The 13,649-nt window shown below is 41.9% G+C and overlaps 1 long non-coding RNA gene across 1 annotated transcript in view; it reads left to right on the top strand.

Annotated features, from left to right (window-relative positions):
- LOC141109790 (uncharacterized) overlaps window positions 1-5,201 on the top strand; it is a 29,967-nt gene extending 24,766 nt beyond the window's left edge. The window contains exons 4-5 of the long non-coding RNA XR_012236192.1: window positions 3,481-3,650; window positions 5,005-5,201. This is a non-coding gene — a long non-coding RNA (uncharacterized lncRNA). The remainder of the gene's footprint in view (window positions 1-3,480; window positions 3,651-5,004) is intronic.
- Window positions 5,202-13,649: the final 8,448 nt, after the last annotated feature.

The following is a 13,649-nucleotide window of genomic DNA, read 5'->3' as shown; positions in this document are numbered from 1 at the left end:
CACACGGCATTACAGCGGGAGAGAGCGTCGTGTCAACATCGGAAGAAGAGAAGAGGGAAGAAGACGACGGAGAAGACCGGGCCAACGCTAGTAAAAGAGCTGGAAGAAGATAGCGGAGGAGCTTGGCAGAAGGCACCGGAGAGCGGGAGAAGAATCGGAGAGTGGGAGAAGACACCGGAGATTGGGAGAAGAGAGTGGAGAAGTCAGAAGAGACCCCCGAAGTTGGAAGAAGACCTTACTTTAAAAACCTGTCTAGTGTGTTTTTTTATTGACACTGTTTTCCCCCAGGTGAAAAGGTAGGGGCACGATGTACCCCATACTCATTCACATAGGGTGGGGGGCCTGGATCTGGGGGCCCCCTTATTAAGCCCCCCGCCTGCAGACCCCGACAACCAATGGCCAGGGTTGTCAGGAAGGGGCCTTTGTCCTCATCAACATGGGGCAAGGTGCTTTGAGGTGGGGGGGCTGCAGGGCGCCCCTCTGCCCCAAAGCACCCACCCCCCATGTTGAGGGCATGCGGCCTGGTACGGCTCAGGAGGGGGGTGCTCGCTCATCCCCACCCCCTTTCCTGACCGGCCAGGCTGGTGCTCGGATAAGGGTCTGGTATGGATTTTGGGGGGGACCCCACGCCGCAGTTTCGGCATGGGTTTCCCCTTAAAATCCATACCAAACCGAAGGGCCCGGTATGCTCATGAAGGGGGAAACCATGCGTTTTTTCTTAAAAAAAAAAAAAATTGGCATGGAGTTCCCCTTTATGCACAAGTCGCATGCCAAAGTCGGATCAGTTAATACGGAATTCGACTTTGATCCGACTTCAGAAAAAAAGTAGTGCAGGAACTACTTTGAAGTTGGCACAACTTAAAGTCGTGCTAATATGAATGGTAGTCATTCAAAATCATGGAAAATGACTTGCCATGTGATTTTGCAGTCCAAAATTGTGGGAAAAGTCGTATAAGTGTGAAAGGGGGCTTAAGCATGACTTTGCTGTGACTGTGACATGACTTCGGCACGACTTCTACGCAACTTCAGCACGACTTCATCATGACTTTAGAGATGCTTTGTCACGACTTAGGTACGACTTCGCTGCGACTTCGACGTGACTTCGGCACCACTTTGATGTGACTTTGGCATGACTTATATGCGAGTTCGGCAAGACTTGGATGCAACTTCAGCATGATTTTGACGTGACTTCAGCTCCACTTCGACGCGACTTTGGCACGACTTCGGCGGCATGACTTTGAAGCGACTCCGGCACGACTTTGGCGCGTATGCAGCGTGACTTTTGACGCAGCTTCAGGGAATGCCTGTTTATACCTCCTGTAATGTTGGTTCCAAATCACATCAATTAGGATGGGGATCTGACTTGGATGCGACTTCCATTCAACTCTATGGGCTGAAATCGCACAGAAGTCGTAACAAAGTAGTGCAGGAACCTTTTCCAAAGTTGGACCAACACAAGTCAGACCAGTTAAGATGGCTCTCATAGGGAACCATTGATTTATACACGTCATGCTCTCAAAGTCGGATTGCATATCGCACCAGTGTGACTTATTGAAAGAAGTAAGGAAGGAAAAAAGACAGGAAAAGAGGGAGAGGAGAAAAGGAAGGAAGGAAGAAGGGGAGGAAGGAAGAAAGGGGGGTAAGGAAATTTAAAAAGGATAGGTGAAAGAAGGATGGGAGGAAAGGGAGGAAGGAAGGAAGGAAGGAAGGAAGGAAGGAAGGAAGGAAGGAAGGAAGGAAGGAAGGAAGGAAGGAAGGAAGGAAGGAAGGAAGGAAGGAAGGATGGCTATCACTTGTACTTATTCTTTATGGTTTATAACAAAATATATATGTTTAAATAGATGCATTCAATGTTTCTAGAAAGACACATGTAGACCCTAAATTCCTTTTTCCCATTGAAAGAAGTGAAAGGAAGGAAAAAAGGGAGAGGAGAAAAGAAAGGAAGGAAGGAAGAAGAAGGGAAGAGGAAGGAAGAAAGAAGGGTAAGGAAAGTTAAAAACGATGGGTGAAAGTAGGGTGGGAGGAAGGAAAGATATCACTTATATTTATTTTTTATGGTTTATAAAGAAATATAGATTTTTAAATAGATGCATTCAACGTTTATAGAAAAATACATGTACACCTAAATTCCTTTTTCCCTTGAACGAGGGGTGGGAAGAAAGGGAGGAAGGATAGGAGGTTGAAGGAAGGAAGGATATCACTTGTATTGATTTGTTATGGTTTATTATGAAAGATATATTTTTAAATAGATGCGTTTAGTGTTTATAGAAAGACACATGAAGGCCCTAAATTCCCTTTTCCCATTGAAAGAAGTAAGAAAGGAAAGAAGATAGGAAAAGAGGGATAGGAGAATAGGAAGGAAGGAAGAATAAAGGGAAAGAGTGAAGAAAGGTAGAAAGGAAGAAGAAGGGGAGAGGAAGAAGGAAAGGAGGGTAAGGAAAGTTAAAAAGGATGGGTGAAAGAAGGGTGGGAGGAAGGATAGGGGGTGGAGGAAGGAAGGAAGGAAGGAAGAATAAAGGGAAGGAAGAAAGGAGGGGCAGGTTTATGGTTTATAAAGAAATATATATTTTTAAATAGATGCATTCAGTCTTTATAGAAAGACACATATACACCATAAATTCATTTTTCCCATGGAAGGAAGGAAGGAAGGAAGGAAGGAAGGAAGGAAGGAAGGAAGGAAGGAAGGAAGGAAGGAAATAAGGGAGAGAAGAATATGAAGGAAGGAAGAAAGGAAGGGAGGAAGAATAAAGGGTAGAAGTGAAGAATGGTAGGAAGGAAGCAGTAGAGGAAAGAAAGGAGGAAAGGAGGATAAGGAAAGCTAAAAAGGATGGATGAAAGAAGGGTTGAAGGAAGGATAGGGGTGGAAGAAAGGAAGGAAGGAAGAATAAAGGGAAGGAATAAAGGAAGAAATTGTTTATAAAGAAATATATATTTAAATAGAAGAATTCACTGTTTATAGAAAGACACATGAACATTCTAACTTCCTTCTTCCCATTGAAAAAAGGATAAAAAAAAAGGAAAAGAAGGAGAGGGGAATAGGAAGGAAGGAAGGAATGTAAGGAAAGTTATAAAGGATGGGGTAAAGAAGGGCGGGAGGAAGGATAGGGGAGGAAGGAAGGAAGAAAGGAAGGAAGGAAGGAAGGCAGGAAGGATGGTTATAAAAGGAATTTAAAGAAAGACACATGTACACCATAAATTCATTTTTCCCATTGAAAATAGGAAGGAAGGAAGAATAAAGAGAAGGAATGAAGAAAGGAAGGAAGGAAGGAAGGAAAAAGAATTGGGTACGGAAGGAAGAAAAGAGGGTAAGGAATGTTAAAAAGGATGGGCGAAAGAAGGGTGGTAGGAAAGGAAGGAAGGATAGGGGGAAGAAACAAAGAAAAAGGAAAAGTAATTATTTTCTTTAAATATGTACATGACTTGAGAACTTCAATTATCTTTCTGTTCTTTTTTAATATGAATAATACATTTTCGATTCAGGTGAAATTTGCCCCTTTGGAGCTGAGAAGTCAAAGTGCTCCAGCTGTTCAGCTTATTGTCAGCCCCGCGGTAAGGTGTGTATTTCGGTGTGTGAAGAAGGCTGTAGATGTAAGATAACAAAACATCGTATAAAAGGGAATCGCTGTGTTCCAGAACAAAACTGCTAAAGAGTAAGTACCCAAATTCGGTAATTATTTGCTGTTTTTAAATTGGGAGAATTCATAACTTCCCCACTGGTTAAATGTTCGCATTTCCTATGCAGGAAGCTCAGCACTAAGATTGGCATTACAAAGAGTCACAAGAGGCGCCCCCTAGGGCTCTGATGTGGGCACCACACCCACTCCCAGTGCAGTCTGCAGGGCATAGCTGTCAGTTTGACGGCCGGCTCCCCCTCTGTGTGTTGGGAGTGCTGACAGCAGTTCCCGTACAAGTAGATCCTGCAAACTGCGATTGAATAGGTTTGTTATAATGTAGTCTAGTTAGTGCTTATTTGCAAATCAAAGACTTGTCCACTGACTTGTACAATGTCAGTTCCAGCTATATTTTACTCCTTTTTAACTCACAGATACATAGAAACGTAGAAAAGGGATGGCAGAAAAAAAGACCAAGTGGCTCATCGAGTCTGCCAGCTTTTTTTTTTTTAATTATTATTTATTTATACTTGTTTTGTATTAGATTTTTTGTGTGTTTTATGTTTCTTTGTTTTTGTTAACTCTAAGGACCTTTCTGACACCAGTGGACCGGCCCGGTCCGCCTGTACTTTTTTCGGGCGAACCCGATCGAACCCGCCGGTATGTTTTTCAGATGGACCTGATCAGACCACCCATTGTTCTCTATGGAAGTGGTGGATGTTAGTGGACACCCGGCAGCATTTGATCCAATCCGGTAAAAATAGAAGAATGGGGATACGTTGCCCATCCATTCGGCAGATCGGATCGGATTACAGTCGGATGGAAACAGACGGGCAGTCCTGTTTCCATCTGCCTCATAGAGAACAGCGGGCTGTGTCCGTGTCTGCTCTGCATAGTGGAGCGGACATGGATCTGTCATCCTCCTTCTCATCGGGGATCAGTGAAAGGATTCCCCCACTGAGCAGGCTGATCTGCTTGACTGATTCTTCTCCATCTGAAAGGGGCAATACATTTCCTGTAGTTAGTTCATAGTAACTTCATCCTTTCTACTTTTTTCTGATTTGTCTTCTACTATATGTAAGTGTTTTTTTTTTCCATATATGTTTTGTTTCTTATTGTAGAGCGACATTAAAGAAATAGACCTTTTTTAGGTGATACCTCCCAGACAGATGGAAACATTTCAGGTATTATAATGTTAATGTAGATAGGACAGTTACTTTTTTGATTGTTGGTAAACAGTATAATTAGATCATATGACATATATAAAAAAAAAAAAGTCATATAACATAAAAATATAAAAGAAAAAAGTTGGTGAGTGGCCAGAGTAATTCTTTTATAATGTTTGCAACCTACGAAATTTAATTTTTTACTTTTGTGATTTTCTTCCATATAGAAGAGAAGACATCTGGAATGTGGAATATTCAGTACCAAACGCCATGTAACTTGTTCTTTTAAAGAGCAAAAAAAATTAAAAAACCTATCTGTCATGGAGTCAGAAATCCTGCTTGATGTAATACATACAGTATGTTATAAACAGGATGATTTTTACTTTAATTTTTAAGACATTTATACTTAAAGAGTATGTATAGCCCAAACATTTTCTTTGTTTTATTTATTATTATTTTTTTGGGGGGGAGGGGGGGGTTTGGATGCAGGGAGTTTAGTATTGTGCCATGATTGGGTTTTTATTCTTGTACTGTGCTTGAGGCTACTGTATGTTTAAAAATGGATTACATCTGTTCCTAAAGGGGTATGTATAATCCCAAATATTTTTATTTGTGTAGTTTTCTTTGATTTTTTTTTATTTTTAATTAGACAGAGGTTCTCAGCCCTATATGCCCACATCCTGAATAGTACATATTTACAGGTTGATTTACTGAGAATAAATATTCTGACAAATTTTTCAGTATTTGGAGATTCGGATATTTCCGAATACCCGAATTACAGTAAAAACAAAGTTTACTGAATGCTCAGACTAACAAAAAAATTTAGAATTTCCGAAATTCTATTAGAAATTCAAATTAAATTTTACATCAAATTCCAGTCGAATTGTAAGTGAAAACATGGTTCTGGAAACAAAGACTGTAGGGGTCATTTACTGTAACACTGTGGCACTAATTAGCGCTAATTACAGCAAATTAGCGTGAATTAGCACTAATTAGTGCTAAACGGTATTCACTATTCACTATAGCGCTGGTAAAAAAAATGCTCCCAATATCAAATTTACTATAGTTCCCTGAAACCAAATAGTGCCCATACCCTTATGCTATGTACACACGATAGGATTTTCCGACAACAAAACCGTGGATTTTTTTCCGAAGGATGTTGGCTCAAACTTGTCTTGCATACACACGGTCACACAAATGTTGTCGGAAATTCCGAACGTCAAGAACACGGTGACATACAACATGTACGACGAGCCAGTGCGGCTTTTCTGCTTGATTTTGAGCATGTGTGGACTTTTGTGCATCAGAATTGTGTATACTTGCTCAGAATTTCGGAAAATTTGAGAACCTGCTCTCAAACATTTGTTGAAGGAAATTCCGCCAACAAATGTTCTATGGAGCCCCCACACGGTCAGACTTTCCAACAACTAGCTCACATCCAACATTTGAAAATCCTATCATGTGTACGGCCCATTACTCTGCTAAAACCTGGAGAATTGCACATGGAAATATTGTTTAGTACATGATGCCTAAATGGTACTGAAATATGCGGTATATTATTTAAAGATAATCTGTTTTTAAACTGTGTGAAAAAGTGATTTCTACACTGAAATATCTTTAAAAGTCTGAGAAGAGATAAATATAGCGCTATAGTAAATACCAAAATGAGCGCTGTGTTAAAGAGCATTTTTTGGAAGTGAAAATCGGCGCTAATATAGTCCAGTGCAAGTTTTAGCCATTGAGTCTAACGGAACAATTGTAACTTTCACAAATAAGTCCTTTTAATGTTGAGATGAAATGTATCTTTCTCTGAAATAAATTTTCCTTTGCAACATTGTTGCTTCTACTTAATCTATTTTGTTTTTAAGAATGCTAGAATGTGGAACGTTTTGATTTTTTGGTAAAATATATTTTTCTCTGTCACTTTCACTTGTTACTCTCCATCACACAACAATCTTTACTCAAACTCACACAGGCATCTTTACAATGCACAAACAATACCATTGCTGATGCAACTTTAAAATGAGTCACAATTTTTTGTGCTTTTTATTATTTCCTAATAATCATAATTTGAGACCAAAAAATGTGATATGTGTACCAACATCAGAAATCAAAATGTAATTCCCAAAAATTTGAGGGTAATATCAATATTCTACACTGACCCACAAAGAACCAGCAAATATCACAGAATAAATCAAGAAGAATACAGTAACTCTTGAGTAGTGTAATTCCATTACCTGTATGTCCAAAGAAATGCAGTATTTATGTATATTTATGTGTAGGGGGTTCTCACATGTGGCAGCTCTGTGGCTTAGATGTTAGATGTTAGAACTTCTGCTTAGTATCCCTGAGCATCTGAGTTTGAATCCCAAACATGCCGCTTCATGTAGAGAAATTGTCTCATCTCCCAGGTCCTAAAACTATGTCTAAATTTAGTATTTATGTGTAGGAGGTTCTAGTACCATTTAAAATCTTGGCAGACACACTATGTAGTCAAAAGTAGCAGCCCATTCTTAGTTCATAGGGTTAAAAATTGATTTGACCCACCCTTTGCAGCTAAAACAGCTTCTGGAAGGCTAGGAAGGCTGTCCATAAGGTTTAGTTTGTCTATGGGAATGTTTGACCATTTTTCCAGAAGTGCATTTGTGAGGCTAGGCACTGATGTTGGATGAGAAGGCCTGGCTCGCAGTCTCTGCTCTAATTCAGCCAAAAGGTGTTCTATCAGGTTGAGGTCAGGACTGTGCAGCAAGTCAAGTTCCACGACGGCCACCGTGACCCTGCCGATTGTTCACAGGAGAGACGGATCAGCCATCTGCCTGTGTAAACAAGGCAAACAGCGGATCTGTCAGGAAGGGAAAGAAAGATCTTGTGATTCAGCTAAGCTGAATCACGGATCTCTCTTTTCCTTCAGTGTGCAACTGCCCCACAGAGTTAGGAAGCACCTCCCTAGGGAACATTTAACCCTTTGATCTCCCCTGGTGTTAACCCCTTCCTTGCCACTGCCATTTATACAGCATTTTTATAGCACTGGTAACTGTATTGGTGTCACTGGTCCCCAAAAAGTGTCATTCAGTGTCAGATTTTGCAGTCCCGCTACAAAATCGCAGATCGTTGTCATTACCAGTTAAAAAATAAATCTATCCCGTAGTTTGTAGACGCTATAACTTTTGCACAAAGTTATAGCGTCTACAAACTACGGGATAGATTTAGGGACTTTTATTTAATTTTTTTTCTTTTTTACTGGTAATGGCAGCGATCTGCTATTTTTTTGGGGATATGTATTATAGCAGAAAGTAAAAAATATTGTTTTTTCTTTCAAAATTGATGCTCTTTTTTTGTTTATAACGCAAAAAATAAAAAGCGCAGTGGTGATCAAATACCACCAAAAGAAAGCTCTGTTTGTGGGAAAAAAGGACATCAATTTTATTTGGGTACAGCGTTGCACGACCGCACAATTCCCAGCTAAAGCAATGTGGTGACGTATCGCAAAAAATGGCCTGGTCAGGAAGGGGGGAAAAACCTTCCGGAGCTGAAGTGGTCACTATGTATGAAATCTGCAGAACATCCCAAAAATCCAGTTTCATCAAGGAGTATGGGAAATGTAGCGCTAACAAAATATGTGCACTGATGATCAGTGCAAAAAAGTGAATAAATATAAATATAACAAGTCCAACATGATGAAATGAAAAAATGGACAGTTTTGTGACTGTGAGTATCAGAACAAAAATCCCAAATAAAATGGAAAAAATAAGTGGAAGTCCACAAAGAATGGACACAAAAAATGAAGTGTCAATCTTCTAATGTGCAAAAGACAGTGTGGAGCATCAACAATGGTGAATCCAGAAAGTGAAATAAGATAAGGTACTCTTACCAGAGCAGATGGACCCGGATGTCAGCGACACCGAATCGTAAAGGCTTGGATGATCGGATCAGTGGCTCTCTCTGAAGGGCCAGCCCCGGCTAAAGCATGAATCGCTATCCCAGACGAACAAACAGAACAGTAAAAAAGGGAAAAAGAATGAATCAAGCCTGATTGATAAACGAGTTGATGTCCCGCTCGACATTCATACCATGAGGCGAGTAAGACCGCAACTTGTGTATCCAAAAAGTCTCCAATCTGGAGACTTCACGTAAATGGGACTCACCTCTTCAATTGGGAACAAATTTGTCGATAATCAGAAACTGAGTACCAAGGGGATCTCGGTTATGATGTCTCAAAATATGTTTGGGAGCACTATGATCAGTTTTACCCGCTCCAATGTTGGTCAAATGCTTGTTTACACGAATGGAGAAAGTTCTAATAGTACCCCCTATGTACTGTTTCTTGCAAGGGCACGTCAAAAGATACACTATAAATTTGGTGGCACAGGTGGTGAAGTGCTTCATAGGGTATATCGGCTGTATGACAGAAGATTGAAATGTCTCCATTTTGCGTCTACCATTGGTGTTATTAAGACATACGTTACACTTCCTTCAGGGAAAATAACCCTTGCACTGCTGGAAGAAGGAGATAGTCTTAGTGGGATCTATAACATTAGGAGCTATCTGTCCCTGAATGGACCTAGCCCCCTAAAGATAACCCCTGCTTGATCAGGGATAACTGGTCCAAGGAATCTGTCATTTTGGAGAACTCCCCAGTGCTTTCTAATGATATTCCGGATGTGTCTAAATGGAACTTAGTATGTGGTAAAAAAAGACCACTTAAATTTATCTGTAGCAACTTTAGGACGTGTCTCCAACAATGACTGTCCAATTTCATGCATCCAATTTGATGAATTCATAGCCCTTCACTAAAAACCTACTTCTCAAGATTTGAGCCTGAGCAAGAAAGTCTTCTGTCTGGGTACAGTTCCGGCGCAGTCTGAGAAACTGACTGCGCAGAACTGATTTAAGCCACTGAACATGGTAACAACTGTCGACCGGAATGTAACCATTCCAGTTGGTGAGCTTAAAATAAGTTCTAAACTCAAGATGTTGGTCAACAGCAATAATCTCCAAATCAAGAAAGTGAACAGAAGTGGAACTGGCCTCATAGCTGAGATGTATACCTTGGCCATTGGAATTGAGCAAAAACATAAACTCATCCAAAGATGCGAGGTCTCCCTTACAAAGGAGGAGAATGTTGTCTATGTAACGGGCCCAAAGAACCAATTCAGGTCTCTTAAGGGCATAGACGACATCCTCCTCCCACTTGGCCATAAATAAATTGGCCAGGCTGGGGGCAAATTTTGCCCCCATAGCCACACCTTTGGTCTGTAGATAAAAATGGTTTTGAAGCCAAAAATAATTGTGTTTAGTGGCAAACCTAAGGAGGTCCATAATGAAATTATGCTGTAGTAAAGGAAGAGTGGTGTTCTAGGATAGGTAGTATTCACAATACAGTTTACGGATACATTTTTGTACATCAATAAACATAGAGAACTTATTAAAAGTTCTTGGGGGCACAAATTTTAATCCCTTATCTAAGATATTTTTCTCCTCCTCTGTCAAGCAATCAGAGCTGAGGTTAAAAATGCCGGCACCAATCATGTTCTTTTTCTTTTTGCTTTGGACCCTCCTCCCCCCCTCTAGTACCTCTTTTCTTTCTGGACTTGTTGGATAGTCTTCCATTGATTTGGGAAAATCCGAATGATACGAAGGCCCAGGATGACTCTGATTATAGCTATACGGGGACCTAGTACATAAATTGACATCCCTATCATCATATCGATAGGGATCGGGGCAAGTCATTCTAGAATCCCTTTCTTGTAGAGGATGAAAATGATTATAGGTACGAATAGGTGTTCTAAAGGCTGGGTCATTCCTTTGTTGGTTCTGCCTGCCCGATGGTCATACAAACTAGGTGGAGGTTCAAATGAAGGGCCTCTAGAGTCGTCCCGTCGGTATGGAGGGACTGGATGACCATGTGGTTGTCCTCTCCCTCTATTCCTAGAGATCCATCCCCCTCTACGACCTGAGGGGTGAGGGGGGTAAGATTTGGGGGGATAGTGGACTGGCCTATTCCCACGATCATGTGGTTTCGATAAACCCCCTTTAGACTGCACGTTGTTATGTGTTGGTGTGGAACTTTCAACCAAACTAGGTACATGGGTTAACCTCCTATCTGAATTCTGTATACCAGAATTGACCACATCCATAACGGACGTGTCATCTCCCGGTAGTGCAGTGACATTCATTTTTTTTTGCCAGTTAAAAACAAGTTTAGTCCTATAGTCGGTAAGATCCCGACTATATTTCTTTTGTTTCTTGTTTTTCTGGTCTTTCTCCTCTTTCTACACGTGATTCCTCAAACTAGTAGAAAGAGAAACATACTCTGAGATAGTTTTATATGGAGTTAATTTTTCTTTTTCTTTATCGAGGACTCTGATACTTATAGTCGTATCTCCCGCGATACAACCTCTGTCTACAAAAGAGAATTGTCCCTTGTTGTGAATGAAGGTTCTTCTTTGGGGATCCTAGAAAAAAAAAGAGAGTCGTTTTCTCGTACCACTAGCACCACGCATTCCGGCTATATACTACCTACCCAAGGTACATAAGGACCCAGTCAATCCGCCTGGTCGGCCCATAGTCAGTGGGATTGTCAAAATTGTAAAAATGACAGTAGACAATTTGGAACAAGTCCTTTATTAAAAAAAGTGTCCCGCAATGACGTAAACGAGTGACCCCAGCCACCTCTGATGTTAAGTGATGTCACATGACGTCAGAAGGGGGCTGGGTCACCCATTTACATCACCGTGTGGCCCTGCCCTCAGCTATATAACAGCTGTCAATGCAGAAAGCCTGCAGTCAGCGGGAGCCTCCCATAGAGGCGGAGTTTTTTTCATTTTTTTCTCTGTCCATTGGACACTGTGATCGAAGATAAATGGGGGCATCACTGCGGGCTTTTTCTTTTTTTAAATAAAGGACTTGTCCCAAATTGTCTACTGTTATTTTTACCATTTTGACACTTTTTTTTGGTGAATGTGTAGGGGTACAATGTACCCGATACCCATTCACATAGTGGGGGGCCGGGATCTGGAGGTCCCCTTGTTAAAGGGGCATACAGATTCCGATAAGCCCCCTGCCCGCAGACCCCCACAACCACCAGGCAAGGGTTGTGGGGATTAGGCCATTGTTCCCATCAACATGGGGACAAGGTGTGTTGGGGGGGAAATCCCAAAACATCCTCCCCATGTTGAGGGCATGTGGCCTGGTATGGTAATGGGGGGGGGCACTCTCTCATCTCCCCCCTTTTCCTGCGGCCTGCGCCATTTTTTTTCCATTTTGGCTCGGGGTTCCCCTTAAAATCCATACTAGACCTCAAGGGCCTGGTATAGATTTTGGGGGGACCCCCAGGCAATTTTATTTTTTAATTTTGGTGCGGGGTTCCCCTTAATATTCATACCAGACCCAAAGGGCTTGGTAATGGACTGGGGTGGGGGGGGGAACCATGCCGTTTTTTTTCAATGATTTCTTATCTTCATTGCTGGGATCCGACAATACATTACAGCCAAGAGCAATTTTAAATGACATTTTTTCCTTTAGAAATGTCATTTTGATGTGGTACTGTTCTAAACACGGGAAAGATGCGCTACTTTACAGGCATACATAAGCATTATGAAAATCACTGCTCCTAAAAAAAACGTCCGTTTTTAAAACTGTTTTTTGCATTGATACATGTCCCCTGGGGCAGGACCCGGGTCCCCAAACACTTTTTATGGCAATAACTTGCACATAAGCCTTTAAAATGAGCACTTTTGATTTTTCATGTTTGTGTCCCATAGACTTTAACGGTTTAAGCGTGTTCGCATAAATATTTTGCCTGTTTGGAAATTCTGGTGCGAACGGAACCGGGTGGTGTCCAGCTCATCCCTATTGATGAGGGTAATAGCATTTATCTCTAGTAGTCTCATGTAAACTGCTGGCAACAAAAGTGAGTACACCGCTACGTGAAAATGTCCGAGTTGGGCCCATCTACATAAAGGTGGCCTAGGCTATAAGAAGATCGCCAAGACCCTGAAACTGAGCTGCAGCACGGTGGCCAAGACCATACAGCGGTTTAACAGGACAGGTTTTACTCAGAACAGGCCTCGCCATGGTCGACCAAAGAAGTTGAGTGGACATGCTCAGCGTCATATCCAGAGGTTGTCTTTGGGAAATAGATGTATGAGTGCTGCCAGCATTGCTGCAGAGGTTGAAGGGGTGGGGGGTCAGCCTGTCAGTGCTCAGACCTACATCAAATTGGTCTGCATGCCTTTTGTCCCAGAAAGAAGCTTCTTCTAAAGACGATGCACAAGAAAGCCTGTAAACAGTTTTCTGAAGACAAGCAGACTAAGGACATGGATTACTGGAACCATGTCCTGTGGTCTGATGAGACCAAGATAAACTTATTTGGTTCAGATGGTGTCAAGCGTGTGTGGCGGCAACCAGGTGAGGAGTACAAAGACAAGTGTGTCTTGCCTACAGTCAAGCATGGTGGTGGGAGTGTCATGGTCTGGGGCTGCATGAGTGCTGCCGGCACTGGCGAGCTACAGTTCATTGAGGGAACCATGAATGCCAACATGTACTGTGACATACTGAAGCAGAGCACGATCCCCTCCCTTCGGAGACTGGGCCGCAGGGCAGTATTCCAATATGATAACGACCCAAAACACACCTCTAAGACGACCACTGCCTTGCTAAAGAAGCTGAGGGTAAAGATAATGGACTGTCTCCAGACCTAAACCCTATTGAGCATCTGTGGGGCATCCTCAAACGGAAGGTGGAGGAGCACAAGGTCTCTAACATCCACCAGCTGGATGCATGGATGGGGGGTGGCGCCCCTGTGCCCCATATGGACAGGCCACGGCTGTCTGTCCTTTCCTCCCCTCTCCTCTAGTCATCAAAGCTGTAC

Source organism: Aquarana catesbeiana, linkage group LG10 (assembly GCF_042186555.1).
Source record: "Aquarana catesbeiana isolate 2022-GZ linkage group LG10, ASM4218655v1, whole genome shotgun sequence".
Classification (NCBI taxonomy): Eukaryota; Metazoa; Chordata; class Amphibia; order Anura; family Ranidae; genus Aquarana; species Aquarana catesbeiana.
This window is presented reverse-complemented; position numbering and strand designations above follow the sequence as displayed.